General features: G+C 35.9%; 1 pseudogene; it reads right to left on the bottom strand.

The window, feature by feature from the left end:
* Nucleotides 1–10,464: 10,464 nt before the first annotated feature.
* On the bottom strand, nt 10,465–11,124 carry LOC118893162 (annotated as a pseudogene).
* Nucleotides 11,125–11,437: the final 313 nt, after the last annotated feature.

Here is an 11,437-nt window from a genome sequence, read left to right as displayed (position 1 = left end):
TATATTCATGTACAGTTTCATATATATATCTATCTATCTCACCATACTATGGTGAGACATTTACGTGTAATTTACAGACATCACAAAAGCTTGGATTAGGAGGAAGTAAAGAAAATTATTGGGGTTATGTGTTAAAAATTCCTTTCTCCAAATTCTACATGAAGTTTTAAATTTGATTATGTTTTTACAGAAATGAAATTTTGTGAATCTTTGTTCCAACGTGAAATATGGTTAGTGCATTATTTATAGAGAAAGCCATCACCTTTAAACTTTTATTCTCAGCATACCAGTATCAGGGCACTTTTGCTCTCAGTGCCAGAACTCAATTGTGTCTCCCTCAAATAATCTGTCATGCAAGATGGTAGGCAGAGCTCCAAAAGGACAGAAATCAAGGATTTCATCAAACTTGTGGAATAAGGTGTATAAACTATTTTTTGCTTGCTTACTAATAACCGTGAGCTTAATAAATTTCTGTATATGTTGCAGATTTTTGTCTAAAACTTACTTTAATTAAACCAGGGAGGGAGTGGTAGGGAAGTAGCTAAAACTTACTCCAAAATTTTCAGACTACCATTATATAACCACCTCCACAAAACTAAGAGTTGTTCATGAAAAGATTTGCAATTTGTAATTTAAGTCTTCTAGCACCTTTTTATATAAATCTAAGATGACTGGAGAAGGAAGAAACACTTGATACAATTCATTCTGATGATACAAAATAGAGATCAAATAAAAGACCCAAAAGTTGCATTGAAAAATATTAATGGGCTTGCGGTTTTCTCTTTGAGTTGGGGAATATTAAATACTTTAAATAAAAATCTGCTGAAGTCCATATAAACATATGACTTACGCAGAATAATTTTAGAGAAATTTGCCAAACTTAAATACATAATTTTTACCCAAACTGATATAAATTGGGTTAGTCTATTGAGGCAGTGTTTTTTTGTTTGTTTGTTTTTTTAACATCTTTATTGGAGTATAATTGCTTTACAATGGTGTGTTAGTTTCTGCTTTATAACAAAGTGAATCAGTTATACATATACATATGTCCCCATATCTCTTCCCTCTTGTGTCTCCCTCCCTCCCACCCTGCCTATCCCACCCCTCTAGGTGGTCACAAAGCACTGAGCTGATCTCCCTGTGCTATGCGGCTGCTTCCCACTAGCTACCTATTTTACGTTTGGTAGTGTATATATGTCCAAGAGGCAGTGTTTGTTGACTTTAAAAGTGAGTATAGTCAAATCCTGATGTATAGGTACAATATGTTTTACGTATACTTCTAGAATAATTTTGATATCTAATTGCTAATCTTAAGGTTAATCTTTAAAAATAACTAAGTAACATGTCATTCAATTCAGAAAATAGATATTGAAGAGCACATCTGCAAACTCTCATAGATTTATAACAAAATTAATTTCTGTAATCTTCTTTGATGTCTCAGAAATGGGACACAGTTTAACCTGCTGGGGTCATAAATACTCTAACAGGAGGGGCTCATTCAATAACCCTTTAACAGATCCTAAATTCCCGTAGTCTATGGTGGGAACACTGTAATGATTAGGCCATATGCAAAGCAGTTACATCCTAGTTAAAATTTCGTAAAGCTGTGAACAATGAAATATTAACAGACCTAGAGGAAAGCTCTAAGTTTAAGGAGTACATAATAAGGCAGTTAGAAGGTTCCCAAGGGATATATTTTGAACAGAGTTTTATTGTAAGTCTGAAAATAAACAATTGATAAACACTGAGAAAATAACATCAAATACTTATTTTTTAACAATATCACATTTTTGGTAACTATTGTATATTTTAATAAAATTCTGGACAATATGTACAGTTGATCCTTGAATAATGCAGGGGTTAGGTGTGCCCATCCACCCAACAGCTGAAAATCTGCCAATAACTCTACAGTCAGCCCTCCATATTCATGACTGTGCATCCGTGGATTCAACCAAGTGCAGATTGTGTAGTACAGTAGTAGGTACTTACTGAAAAAAATCCATGTATAAGTGAACCCATGCAATTCAAACCCATGTTGTTCAAGGGTTAATTGTAATTTCAAATTAAAATGTACTCAGTTTTACAAAGACAAGGTTAAAAGACATTGTGAGGCATGTATACGTATATGTGTGTGTTTAATTAACCCACTGTTCAAATATAAAGCAATTATAACGGACTGAGAAATTGACAATGAATGTTATAAAAGTCCTCAAAGTTATGTTATTGCTTAGCCTCTGAGCATGAAAATGCTTCCTAGAAGCAACAGAACTCTATAGGAAGCTTTAATCTTTTGTAGATTGTTGGAGGACAGCTTAGTTTTCTGTTAATGTATTTATGATACATATAGTATGTATATTATATTTATGATGTTTATATTTATGATACATGAATATTTATGATGTCTATTCAGTTAATTGAGTATATGTATAATATAGTATATTATGATAAACAATAAAGTAAGTTGTTTATTCAGAGGGGTTTGGAACCAGAGACCTTGCTCTAGTCTGAGCTCTACCACTTACTAAATAGGTGATGTTGAGGAAGCTCTTTAACTCCTTTAATTCTGTTTTCTCAACTCTAATGCAGAGATGATAGTACTAACATCATAAGGTTCTTATGGAGATAAGATTAATAAAGTACTTTCATAGAGTGCTTTATAAAATACTACTTTAATAAATGTGACATTATTCACCACTATCATCATTATCATCCTCAACTGAAACCCACTCCATGCAGAGCACAAGATACAGAAAGTTAGAAGGAGGAGATTTGGCTCATGCCATCGAAATGTTTTAAAAGTCAACTCAGCAGGCTCTGGCAGCACATTTATTAAAGTGGAACAATATAGAGTAGACTGGCATGGCCTAGCCTAAAGATGCCACCAAACTTCATGAAGCATTTTATATATGTCAGAACCCTGACAGATTTAACTGCGAAGACATAAACTAGAAATTTTGTCTTAAAACCAGAATATGGGACATAAGATTGAAAGCAGAGGTAATTTGAAATACATATACAACAGTGACTGAACAAATTCTTCAAAAAGTATCTCTAAGATGTTAACTATCCTTTAGAAATTACAATTTAATAAAGCACAATTAACTGGCTCTTTGGATTAGCTGTCAGTTGTGAATATGTATATAGTATTGAAAAACGCAAATTTTTGGCATCTGATAATACAAAAATTGTTGACAATGCAGCTTAAAAAATAAATTTAAATATAAATATTCCTAATTTTGAAACTGGTATAATGGTTTCAGCTAAATGTCAATTTTGTTGCCCTGATGATTATGCGGAAATGCATTAGTGCATTTTGCTTTTTCGATCAGGAATGTTTATATCAAATGCAGTTGTTCAGTTCAGACAAGCACATTTAGATTTTGACACAGGAGATGCATTTCTTCTATCACTGCATAAAGAACACAGAACACAAACAAAAATTAATGAAGTCATTATAGCTGTCCCAGCAATTATTGCTGATCCAAAGACAAACCACAGGCTGGAAGAAGTCGGAAGATGAACATTTAGGATTTCAGCTTTTCATCTAACTAGTATAGTGAGAGCCTACGCACAATTCTGGAATGTGTAAGAAAATCAAATGTTATTTTTTCAGGAAATGAAACCCCATAAATTTGACCAGATACTCTGCCATTTGGGTTTTTTTCCCTCTAGTAAGTACTGAGGAAAATGAGAAGTTAAATTAAGAGAAGGAAAATACTATGTATACAAAGATATTCACTTTAATTTATCTGCAGTAGCTAAAGTTGGGAGAAATTCAATGCCCAACAGAGTGAAATAATGTAAGCATAGGACAATAACGGCTCATTGAACTGCCTGTACCCCAGTTCTGACCTCTTGTAAAATGCCAATAATACAGAGAAAACTATCTACTCGACTATCTAATATTCCACTGCACCTTATACCCAAAAGTACTAAGTACTTTTATATATTCTAAATCATAATCCTCAGAACAATTCTTTGAGACAAGTACTATTAACATCATTTTAACATATGATGAGTGAATTTAGAAAGACTTGGTGAGGTTATACAATGTACTCAATACAGCTCTTAAGTGATGAAACTGGAACTGCAGCCACATCTACCAAGCCCAAACACTTCTCCTAGCACATTCCTAAACTAAATATTCTCCCCCTAAACGTTCTTTTTCCCTAACTTCCTTTTTCTGCTACCTGGACAACTACATTCAAATTCTTGGCTTCATTTCCTTCCCCTAACAGTAAACTGAAATAACTCTTGTATCTTTCCTCCTCCATCATTCTCCCACTTCAAAAATCCTTATTACCTCTGTGCTTGGAAATTGAAATTGTTCTGTTTCCTGTCTCGTTGACCCCAGTCTCTGCATGTCTTCAATCCATTCTATGACTATCTCATCTTCTTCCAGCTGATCCCCTCCACTGGCTTTGTTCCCTAAACCCTAACATGTAGAGGCTGAAGTGACTTGTTTGCTGTTCAAACCCCTCTTTAGTCTGTCCTCAAACAACATGGCAAAATTTATCACCTACTGCTTTCATTTATACATTCTAATTTCCAAGTAAATTTGAAAAGGCATTGTTTTATTTACATCCTAAGTTTTTCTTCTTGTATGCTTTATTCTATTTCCTCATTCTGGAATTCTTCCTCATTTTACCCAATTCCTAATTTTCTCAGGTAAATGTAAATACCCTATAGAATAAAGATTTAAACAAATTGCAATCAAACAGTCACAGTGGGTGTCTCCAAATGGTGGGTAGGATTATGTTTATTTTAAATTTTCTTTTTTATATTCTAAGTTGTATATAATGAGCATTTATTTTCATCATTTGAAAATTATGTTATTAATGACTGTCAATATACAGTGAACTGAGTAGAAATTAAAGGGAAAGGTTGACTGGAGCCATACATGTCTTCTTTTAAAAGACTTCAATGAAATCTAAAGCATATCTAAAGGCATATGTCAGTCGAGAAAGATGTGTTATAGATGTTACAATAGATCATCCTGTTGAGAGGCTCTGGAATGTAAGAAGGAAGAGTAATTGGTTTGCTTGCTTGTTGTTTGGAAGAATGCATCATGGGATACTTAGTGTGGTTAGACGGCAGGTCTAAGAATGTAGTCTGGGCACAGTGAGTTCATACATAGACTTGAGAGTAATCCAAGTGGAATAGATTTGGTTGTTCAATTATGGACACAGAAAATAATAGTGCAATTTGATTTGCACTTTATAAAGTCAATAGAAAGGTGTTAGATGACATCAGAAAAGAGATGGAAGTGATGATAAACTGTGCAGTAGGCACAAGGCCATTCTTGCTGCTGTGCCCTCCTGAATACAGAGCAGGGAAATTTGCCTAATTATAATAGATTAAATTCACATTTGCAAATGTGGAATGAGAAACACCACGTACGGCTATCAAAAATAAATACTAGCCATTAGACTTCATAAATGAGCTAGAGTAGCATATTCAAATATAAGTTTGAAATGAACAGAGGAAAGGCCACATGAGCTTTAATATCAAATTATAGACCTCCAAGAACTTCAGGAATAAGGACTGCCACTTTCATTACATGATATGGGGAGGAGCAAATCATACCTCTGAGGATAATAGGCTTTTCTCACTGGTTACTTAGTTATTTGAAAGAAGTGTAAGGAAAAGAGGACTTTCTGCATATATGTATATACAATATATCAGAGAACAAATATATTACAATGCATTATACATTCATGAAGATGTACCTAAAATTTTTCATTTTGTTCTCTCTACTGGTCATGGGCTCAGAAGAAAGTGGCAATATTGAATTCTATTCAGATAGTGAGTCAAGCAATTAATGTAAGAGCTAATATTGTAAAATTTATTTTAAAAACATAGGAGATAAAAAATATAAAAATCTTAGAGAAAAATACATTAGAACACAAGTAATAGTAACCATGAAAGAAAAAAGGATACATTTAATTTTATCCAAGCTTGAAACTATTCATCAAAAATTATCATTAATGAAATGGTAAGCTAGACACTGATGAAAATATTTATAATAGATACACTTGTCAAAGAGCTCTTATAAATTAATAACAAAAAGACAAACCCACACTCAGTAAATCTCACCCTTCTGTAAGTAGGAAAGAAAAAAAAAAAAAAAAGGCAAACCCAATTTTTCAAAATGGGCAAAACCTTGAATAGACATTCACAGAAAAACCTAAATGAATGAATGGCCAATTAGCATATAAAAAGGTACCCAACATCATTAGTCATGAGGGAAATGCAAATCAAAACCACAGTGAGATCTCGCTACATACCAACCAGAAGGTCCAAAATTAAGACTAACAATATCAAGTTAGGGCAAAAATGTGGAGCAATGGAAGCATTCATATACTGTTGGTGGGAGTTTAAAAAGGTACAACCACTTTGGAAAACTGTGTGGCAGTGTCTAAGAAAGTTAAGCATCACCTATTTTATGACTCAGCAATTCCATTCCTAGGTATATTCCCAAGATCAATAAATGTATATGTCAGTCATAAGCCCTATACAAAAATATTCACAGCAACTTTATTCATAATAAGCCCAAAATGAAAACAACACAGATGTTTATCAGCAGGAGAATGGATAAACAAATGGTGGTGTAATTTACACAAAGGATATTATGGAGAAAATAAAAGGAAAAAACTACTGATACAACTGCTACTTGAAAAATCTCAAAATATTTTGTCAAGCAAAAGCAGCAACAAAAGAGTACATACTGTATGATTTCATTTATGTGAATTCTGGAAACAAGCAAAAACATCTATGATGATAGAAATCAAAATAGTGATGGCCTCTGGTGGGGGTAAAAGATGTGGATTGACTGCAAAGAGGCACAAGGAAACCTTCTGTGGCGATGGGTGTTCCATATCTTGATTTGGCTGATGAATGCATGGATGTATATATTTATACAAATTTCAGATATATACTTAAGATCTGTGCATTTTGCTGTATTTACATTGTCCCTCAACGACAACAAAATCAGAAAAAACTACTGAAGAGTGAACGTTAAGAAAACCAAGGCTTGTAAAAAAAATACTAAAACAAACAAACAAAAAAAAAAGATTTAAAATCCATGATCTAAATGAGAATAATGAATAGTTATACCTCACTACTTGGCCTATTTCCGCCTGCTCACCACTTTTGCTTCCATCTATTCGGCAAACTTGAACAACCTTTACACAGTGGAACAGACATTAGTAAGAGGGAACTGAAGCCCAAGGGAACAGATTATTAAGTGCTGGCTTTGCCACTAACATGTTTCGTGATCTTGGGCAAGTCACTTCCTCTGGACCTCTGCTTCCTCATCGGTAATATGAGGACCAGACTAGGTAATTTCTAAGGCTACTTCCAGCTCTAACTTTCTGTATATAACTCCAAATGTGAGTTCTGCTTCTTAATACAAAGAACAGCACCAGAGTTCTATGGTGACCTAATGAAAACATTTGGCAGCATCAGCAGACCTGAAATCTGGCAGATATTTCAAAATGTTGGGCTGCCAAGAAAAGCTTACCAAGGTCAGAAGCCTATTCCACAATGATATATTGGTCATGCTAGTGTTGACAGCATCTCATATGATCCTGTCCCAAATGCTGGTAAAGTAAAGCAAGGCTATGAATGAGATCCAGGGATACCTAATTCTTTGTATGTAACCCTGTTAAGAGATTCAAGAAAAGATTTGGAAGCTGATATTAAGATCTGTTCCCAGTCCTTTGGAAAACCTTTTCAACTCATCTGAGCAAGCACTCAAGAAGGAACAAGCAACCAATGTTCTAAATAAAAGTATTCCTGTGGGCTTAAAAAAGCTACAATACCATTAAATAAAACTCCTTTTTTTTAGGTTAGCCATTTAATTTCCAATAGTAATAATAGGTTTGAGTGTCTTGAATGACTATATAAGATGCTGATTATTCTTCTCATTTACCAGATACTAATGTCTTCTATAGACTGGAAAAGGGATAGCTTGCCCACCTCCCAAAGCTATATGAAACCAATACAAAAGTACACCGAGTTCTGAAGACAAGACACAAATTTATTCATTCCTCAAGGGCATTATTTAGTACATTTCAAAAACTGACTGTCCCTGGGTAGTCTACATAATTTATCACTCATCTCCCAGATCCCTTTTAGTCCAAGGAGTAACAGGACCTTCTCATTCCTAAGGCATTCATGGTTAATGACTAAAGAATAAAGAACATTTTTAAAGCAAATCCAAAAGCGATTTCATAAAGGGCAAAGAACTGGATTTCATATTTTTCTGCTAATCACATACATTCATCCTGGAGGCATCCTAAGTGTAATAAATAATACATATATCATTTTCTGCAAGGGCTGTTTGTTTGTCTATTCATTTGTTTTGTAGTGAAAATAGCTTTCATTTTCTGGAGTATACCCTAACATCCCACTAATAAAAATGACTCCAAATGTATGAGAAAGAATAGGAGAATGGAAAAACTTAAGACAAACACCTGATGATATTTCAATGCTGTGAGGCAGAAATGATGGAGAGGCACAAAACTAGATCAAAATGTGCCAAGTAAATCTGATGGTTCTTGAAGCAGGATGTATTTCAAATTAATTTACACTTAAGTGCAGTCACTGAACAATAAAAATTATTTTGAAAAGAAGATATTTGGGGGTCTTCTCATAATTAACCTCAAAGAAGAATGAATTCTCACCAAATAAAATATTTCCATTTCATATATCACAATATGGAATTATAACTGAGAGCCACCTTAGGAAGATGAACTGTTTTAAGTACATCCTAGTTCTATTCCCTTTGTGTTACATGGAACTTTTCTTGGCTACTTCCAACTAACTTTAGAGGCTTTTGCAAATATACATTGCTTTACTCAAAAAACATGTCTAAAAACCTTACTAAAGCAGGAACTCATTCAAAGCAAATTTCTTTAAGGACTGTTTTGTTTGTCTTTTCCCCATCCTGAAGGCTGTGGGCAGTGGAAGGAAAATCTGTGTTACTTCAGAATTTAAGCGAGGTTCAAAAGCATTCTTAACACTGTCTTCCAATTGTACGCATGTGTACAAGGAAGCTTAGTATAACTTCCAGGCTTCAATGGCAAAGACTTGAATTTTTTTTCCAGAAATTATAAGATTCTCTACAAAGCCAGTGTTAGTAACAGGATATAGATGATGAATCCTAGGAAAGTGACTGGGGCAGTAGAAGGATACCAAAAACAAGATAGCTTATTATGACTCTTAGAACAAGTAAGACTAATATGATAACAACTGCACTGATTATAATTTGCTTGCTGTTGAGGCCCCCAGAACAACCTGAATAACAGGATGTATCATGGAGTTTTCATAGTATAGTTTATTCTCATTATTTGGGGATTCCATATCTGCACATTCACCTACTCACTAAAATGTACTTATAAACCCCAACACCAATACCTGTGATGCTTTTGTAGTACTTTGTGGACATGCACAGAGCTGTGAAAAATCTGAGGCATCCTACATCACATTCTCAGCTGAGGTCAACAAGACAATACTCTGCCTTCTCGTTTTAGGTGCAATGTAAACAAATATCTCTTTCATTGTCTATTTAGTACGACTTTTTTGCATTTTTGTCCTTTTTGTTGGTGATATTACTTTTTTTTTGTTTTGTGTGCCAGGAATTTAAGCAGAGACCTAAAATGGAACCAACTGACTAACACTGTAGTAAAAAGAAAATAAAGCAATGATCTTGGCTTGAGCTGTCTGGTTCAGTGGTCTGGAGGAACGTCACACACAAGCTCAGTCACTGCAATCAATGGTTTTCTGGCTGTCACTTCTAACATAGTAGAATCATGTTAAGGGGAATGGAAAAAGTGAGCACCACTTCTTCCCATGTTCTCCCTCCTACTGCCAGTCTCCCTCTGTCCCTGTGTTGGATGCAGCAGAGATCACCCACCAATCAGCCCAGGGCAGGCCAACAGGGAAGGGCTAATCACTCTGTTCTGCAACTACAGCCAGACTTACCTCCAAAGCAGTACCTGTGGCTCTAGCCTGGACTCCTGTACAGGAATCTGGCTCTGGCAGTGGCAGCTAGAGAGGGTAATAGGACTCCTGCTGAATGAAGGAAGTTGGATGAATGAATGGGTGAGCTGCAGGGGTCACTTGCAAAGGGACCAGGAGTGATAAGGAAACAACTCGTTCAGGCAGATGCTTTTGATATCTATCTCCCAAACCTGTCTGCGTCACGAAGGGAAGCCATCTCCCATGGGAGAGAAGTCAGTGGGGTGGGAGGCCATATTCTCACTACTGAGTCTTTCCAGGAGCCAGGGCTTCAAGGCACAAGGCTCCTGGTTCCTTCTCTCGACCAACCCCTCTACTCTTTCCACTCTCCCTCATTGTACTTCTTCTTGTGCTTCTTCTTCTTTTTCTTCTTCTTTGCTGCCTTGCTGTCTTTTGACGCATGCCTTGCTCTCTTGCCTGTATCATTCTCAGAGTCTGAGCTGTCAGAGTCAGATGACTTCCTGTCTATACGTTTCTTTTTCTTTTCTTTCTTTTTCTAGAAGAATTTCTCATGGGGTCAGGCTTTTCAAACTCTGTTAACTTTGCCTCTTCCTTCTCCTCTTCCTCATCAGGTATCAGAGAGTACTTGGTCCCACCTGGTTGCATGAAATAATCCTTTGCAAAGTGGCCTTTACAGCCACACTTCTTGCAGGTAGTGTTCAGGACAGCCTCAAGGGTGATCTTCTGCCCAGTGTAATCCTGGAAGGCCACCTCTCTTCTTGCTCAGTGATAACACTGCTGGGGTCAAGGTCCTTCCCAGTCCCTTGGTTGACAACTTTCATGGAGAAGAACACTTTTATCCTATCATTTTTCATCTCCCAGCCACTAAGCTTCACCCACACTTTGTCTCCAACATCTACTATCTCAGAGGGCTTATTCATGTGACAGGATGACATGTGAGCTCCATGGACCAGACCTTGCTCCCAACAGCCTGGGATTTTGATAAAGTCTCCATAGTCTGTCACCATAGCAACCTCTCCTTGGAAAATAGTGTAGGGAGAAGGCAAGTTCTCCATGGTCTTGGGTCTTCTTGAATTCATCCTTAATGTTCTGTGGTTCCTCCATTTCTCTTCTGCTAAAGCTAATTCAAGTGTCTTAGTGTCAGCGTCAGGTCTCCCAGCTGCAGCATTGCTCAAAACACCCTGATATTGCTTCTTAAAATGCCTTCCAAGCATGTGCTGAAGTGTCGTCTGGTGCTCCTAAGCACAAGAAGGCTGTTATATGCCTTACAGAGAAAATAAGTGTGTTAAATAAGCTTCATAAAGACATGAGTTATAGTTCTATAGCCAGTGAGTTCAATGTTAATGAAATAACAATATATATTAAATTAGGGACAGGACAGGAATAAAGATGCAGATGTAGAGAATGGACTTGAAGACACAGGGAGGGGGAAGGGTAAGGTGGGATGAAGTGA

Source organism: Balaenoptera musculus, chromosome 3 (genome assembly GCF_009873245.2).
Source record: "Balaenoptera musculus isolate JJ_BM4_2016_0621 chromosome 3, mBalMus1.pri.v3, whole genome shotgun sequence".
In the NCBI taxonomy this organism is placed as follows: domain Eukaryota; kingdom Metazoa; phylum Chordata; class Mammalia; order Artiodactyla; family Balaenopteridae; genus Balaenoptera; species Balaenoptera musculus.
This window is presented reverse-complemented; position numbering and strand designations above follow the sequence as displayed.